This window comes from Sciurus vulgaris (assembly GCF_902686455.1).
Source record: "Sciurus vulgaris genome assembly, contig: HiC_scaffold_160_arrow_ctg1, whole genome shotgun sequence".
NCBI lineage: Eukaryota > Metazoa > Chordata > Mammalia > Rodentia > Sciuridae > Sciurus > Sciurus vulgaris.
In genome coordinates, this window is record NW_027632893.1 from 111,739 (window position 1) to 117,739 (window position 6,001).

Below are 6,001 nucleotides of genomic sequence, written 5' to 3' on the forward strand. Positions count from 1 at the left end.
GGGAAAAAGGTACACTCATACATTGCTGGTGGGACTGCAAATTAGTGCAGCCACTCTGGAAAGCAGTGTTTAGATTCCTTAGAAAACTTGGAATGGACCTACCATTTGACCCAGCTATCCCACTCCTCGGCCTATACCCAAAGGACTTAAAATCAGCATACTACAGAGATACAGCCACATCAATGTTCATAGCGGATCAATTCACAATAGCCAGACTATGGAACCAACTTAGATGCCCTTCAATTGATGAATGGATAAAGAAACTGTGGTATAGATATATACAATGGAATATTACTCAGCTATAAAGAATAATAAAATTATGACATTTGCAGGCAAATGGATGAAATTGGAGAGCATCATATTAAGTGAGAAAAGCCAATCTCAAAAATCCAAAAGAGGAATGATCTCACTGATAAGCAGAAGATGACACTTAATGGGGGGTGGGAGTGGGACAACAATGGAGGAAGGAGGGACTGTATAGAGGGAAAAGAGAGGTGGAAGGGGTGGGGGGGAAGGAAAAAAATAATGGAATGAATCAAACATCATTACTCTATGTAAATATATAAATATGCAAATGGTATGCTGTTACTCCATGTACAAACAGAAACAATATATATCCCATTTGTTTACAATAAAAATAAATTTAAAAAAACCATATTTGCAAAAATAGCACCCTCTATTCACTGAGTTCATATACTTCTGTGTGCCCTGCACTCACATCTTTGCATGTGTGACCTCATGTAGTTACTATAAACAATCTGTGCTGGATGTTCTGTTACTATTCCAATACAAGGAAACTAATACTCAGAGTAGTAAAGTGATTTATCTGAAGTCAATTAGGTAGAAGGAGGAAAAGACAGGATGTCATCCAGCTTCTCCTGGCTTCACAATCCTTTCTTCTTGCACTTCTCAGTCTCCTATTGCCAAAAAATTATTGCTTTGCAAATATAACCTCATACATCTACACTCCATCTTTGTAGAGAAGGTTAATTTACAGTGCCCAATTGGTGGATGAGAAAACTGAATCTCAGGTAATTGAACCTAATTCTTCAGAGTTTCTTAGCTATAAATTTATAAAGCTAAAATACCAATCTACTTCCACCAGAATCCAAAATCCATCCTCCTTCCACACAGCTCATGGCTGGGCATATCTATACTCTTACCAAGGCTCCATCCTGAGAAGGTCCCAGAAGGAACTCTACTGGCTCTGACCACAGCCCCCTGGACAGAGATTGGCCTCCTCTAGCCTTGCCATCATCTCTCCTCTGATTGCCTGGCTCCTTTTCAGGCTCTTCGAGCTCTCTACTCCTGTGTCAGTTGTTCAGTGACATCACCTGTCATTCATGTTTTTACAGGTGTCTGAGGAAGGGAAAATTTATATTGATTTTAGAATGACTCAAGATGTAAATGACTGGTCATGATTAACTTGGCCACCCTAAAAGGGGATGGTATTGACTTGACCAGGTTTATAATTCTCATGATGGCCCAAAAAAACTCAATTACAGAGCAGCCAAATGTCTATGTAGATCCTTAAAGTGGCCACAAACTACCTGTAAATCTGAGTACTGCTCATCTGGAGCAGTCCATAGCCTCTGTCTGCTGGACCAAAGTCCAGTGAGTTCCTTTAGAATTGGATCAGGTGTGAAAATAGCCCCTATGCCATTTGGTTATGAAAAATAGTTATGATGATGAAGATGATAATGCAATAGCTAATATTCATAAACCACTTTGAATACATCACTTCATTTTGATATTCACAAAGTCTCTTCACTAGCTGTTCTAGTCAGCTGCAGGTGCTAAACAAAATACGTGAACCTGGGAATGTTAAAAAAAACATTTATTTTTTTTCTCTCCATTTGGGAGGATGGGAGTTCAATGTCAAGGTTCTAGCAGATTGAGCTTCTTGCTCACAGCTGGCTGCCTTCTCAATGTGTCCTCACTTGGCAGAGAACACGTGAGCCCTGGTCTCTTCCTCACCTTCTAAGAACACTCAACTCAATTTGGCAGCCATGTCCCCATGTCCTTATCTAAATCTAATTTAACTCCCACAGTCCCCACTTGTCTTGGCATTGCACTGGCATTAGAGATTGAAGATATAAATTAGGAGGAGACACAAATATTCAGTAGGGAAGCCATATGGGATCCTGGGCCATGTTTTGTAGCTTTTGTGTGCTTCTGTTTCCTCTTGCAGAAAAGGGTGATATTAACACCTAATCTAGGTACATGTGTATGTGTGTGTGCATACATACATATTATATTCGATTTAAAAACAAATTACTAGACAATATGTGCAAGGGACTCTAGATGTTTTTAGAACATGAATATACAACCCTATGTATGCAAATATAAACTGAACCCAATTCTAAGAAAAATTTTCAGTGTGGGAATAAAGAATTCCCAGTGAGAGAATAAAAATGGGGTTTTGTCCTGATGATATAAACTTCAAAGGAGATCAAATACATACTCATGAAATTTAACTTGATAATGTGGAAGCAATTATATATTTATATTATACATAATAGAAGAACTATGTATTACTATATTGTGCTTCCACATTTAGAAATCAATTGTTAACTAAATTTTTTCACAGTCATTTCCAACATCGATGTTTTCTTATGTCCAAAGCAAAATTTTGAATCTTCAAAGGCAATTTACAGGACTCCATGTTGTATTTCATCTAAGAGGGAGAGAAAGGTCTTTGTGAATCAGGACATTGTTGACAACCACAGCAAAGACTTCGTGTGGCTTAGTGTATGTGCAAGTATATCCTCTAGGTGTGTATCTGTGGTCACCACAATGTACATTCCTTTTGAAAGACTGCACAACACATGCATACAGCATATGGATATACACTCAAAAAGGTAAGGAATCCTGGTCAAATCTGAGTTCAATTTCTTTAATATTTGTTTTCCTGATTCCACTATGTCACCTCTTAAGTCAATATGTCCCCACACTAACTGTACATAGTATGTCAAAATGACCTTCTTGAGAAACCCCTACATTAAGCATTTCTAAGGACTCCCTCTTTCTCATGGGAAGGGGAGTCTATCTAGAAGTAAAACATGAAGATGGTGCACCCCAATGACAGTGATGAGGGCCCCTTGGGTGCTGGAATCCTTCTTTATATGCTGTTTATATAATTTTTATAATAGCTGTTTTAAATGAGAAATAAAGACTGTGTTTACATTTCTTATTATAAACTAAAGAGCTTGACCAACCTCAGGCTCCAGGACCTCCTGGGTGTGGCCAAGTTCCCTTACCCCCTTCAGGCAGTCAGCACCCCTGACACCAGAGGCAGGCATGACTAGGAGTGTGTCCAGATTTGTGCCCTATGCAGCAGGAAAAGGGGTCTGAAAGAGGACACTGAGAAATTCCCTGCATGAGAGCCTAGGGGGAGGCCTATGGTGGGGGACACATCACATCTCACAGCCATTTTCCTGACAGTACTATGAATTCACTACACTTGGGCAAGTAGTGGTCCTGGCCACCCCAGAGGAAGATTCAAGACATGTACCAGCTCAGCTGTGCTGTCACAGGGAAGTCCTGCACACCGAGTCTCAGGCTCACGTTCTTGTCAACCCCACCCCTACTTTTTCACCACTGGAAGAGGAGTGCTAGTCTGTGGTTGCACACGGCTCATCTGGGCTATGGGTGATCCCTCTCCATCCAGGGTCCTGGTCCCCACTGCAGACTGCCATGCAGTACCACCAAAAGTGTTAGAAAGATTCACCTCTGGGAGTAACAGCATGAGGCACCATGAGCACCAGCGACACCTTCACCCTGCAGACTGCACCTGGGAGAACCCAGGGGCAGTGAGAGGACCTGAGGAGCATCCATTTTGGACAGTGGTCCCAGCTGAGGCTCCCTCCTGCCTCGCTCCTCCAGGCACTGCTCACAATATTTTTTCCAGTCCAGAAAACCACCCAGCACTCCACCTGCAATGAAGAGTGGCAGATCTTCACAGCTGAGGGCAGAGGAGCATACACAGTTGCTCAGTGAGTTTTCGGAAGCATGAGGTCCAAAACTCACACCTAACTCTGGCAGGGTGTCCTTCCATCTGCAGGACACCAATACGCTTGACAGATTGAACCTCCCAACAGTGAATGATGAGGGGATCTCTAGGTCTGCAAGGTGTCTCTGTTGGATTGAATTGGTCAAAGGTGAACAGGTCTTCCACAGTGGAATCAGTAGGAGGCCTACTAGTGTCCCCAGAACAGCTAAGCAAAGACACACTCAAACAATTGGAGAATCTTCATACCGAATTTGAAGAAAGCAGCCCCAAAATAAATAAAACCAGACTTTGTGAGCACACAAGCTGGGGTATTCTGTCTTCCCTACAGAGGGAAAGGACAGTATACCAGGTCACCAGTCCCTCCCAGCCTGCCCTGCTGAAGCTCTCAGTCAGAGACTGGGGGCACTCATGCTCTGTTTTCAGCAGCTGTCCCCTCCAGTGTTCCCAGAGGAAGTGCAGGAAGACAGTCCCCGATCCCAAGCTACCACCAGCAGAAAACTTGCTCCCCAGAAGTTCCCCTTCAGTCTGGCCAGACTCTTGCAGGACCAGGACAGCTCTCTGGTCAAGTGCTTGCAGGACCATGGACAGCTCTCTGACAGCTCTGGGGCAGGGCATGGGCAGAGGGATTCCTGCCTTTGCAAGAGCGCCTAGCTGTCAAACCCACCACCACCTGCGCTCACCAGATACAAACGCTGGATCACACCTTCACTGTGACAGCAGAGGACAGTGTCCTGTCCCAGGCCCAGCGAGTGATATCCTGGTGACGCCATCCCCACTTGCTCACTTGCTGCACACCTGCAGGACCAGTCCTGTGCTGGTGCACCACCTATTTCCTGTCCTTACTTCCCCTTTCAGAGGCCCATGGCATCTCCTGCTGGCAGCCCTGCTCCAGTCCACCACCCTCCTCCACACTTGGTGGCATGTGGAGTGTGCATATTGGGACCTGAGCCATTGCCCACCTTTCCAGAGAAGAGTGCCCTCAAGGAGGCACGGGCCTGTCCCTGTACTGGAAGCATAGGTACCACCAGCAAAACCCCCATGTGTCACCCTAATACCCACCTGCTGCATGCCCAAGAGCTGCCCTCTACCTGCCAGCCAGAGTCTGCTCAGCCCTCCCACCACCCACCACCTCCACTGACTCCAGCCCAGCTGGGCAGCCATTCTGGACACCTCTGAGGAGGGGCACGTGCGCTGCACCAGCGTGAGAGGAGGGATCCCTGCCATCGCCATAACTGCTACCCTTCAACCAACATCTACAACCCTTCCCAGAGGATCAGGAAACGTCAATGTGTCAGCTGGTGGACCAGCAGGCTCTGGATCCAAAACCCCGGTGACCCCACTCCACAGTCCCCCCAGGATCGAGGTATGCTACAGACACGCGGTTTCTGTGATTATCCCTCTCGCATATGGTGCATGCACGCGATCCTCTGCACACGGACATTTGCACGTGCACCTTTGCACGTGCACCTTTGCACGTGCATGTCCGTTCCTGGCAGTACCCTGCTCATGCCCTGGCAGACCTTTGCATGCGCACCTTTGCACGTGCACCTTTGCACGTGCACCTTTGCACGTGCGTGTCCGTTCCTGGCATGACCCTGCTCATGCCCTGGCGGACCTTTGCATGCGCATCTTTGCACGTGCACCTTTGCACGTGCACCTTTGCACGTGCATGTCCGTTCCTGGCACGACCCCACCTCGTGCCCTGTGTCAACGGTTTTCTGCACGTGCCCAGGGTTCTATAATCATTACCTTCCCTAGCTGCGACGTGGTAACAGGTCTAACTGCTGTTTCTCCTGAAACCGGTTCTCCACACTAGAAGGACCTTTTGTGCTTGCCGCTGTATTTCTGAATTGCGCCGTACTAATTTCTGCCATGGGTATGTCCCAGGGAAAGCTTTGTCCCTCACCAGTAGCCACCAGGGACCGGCCAGTGGCATCCCCCATGAAGCCCTATCACAGCTCCCGCAGACTTCCCTATTCTGGTTGGACA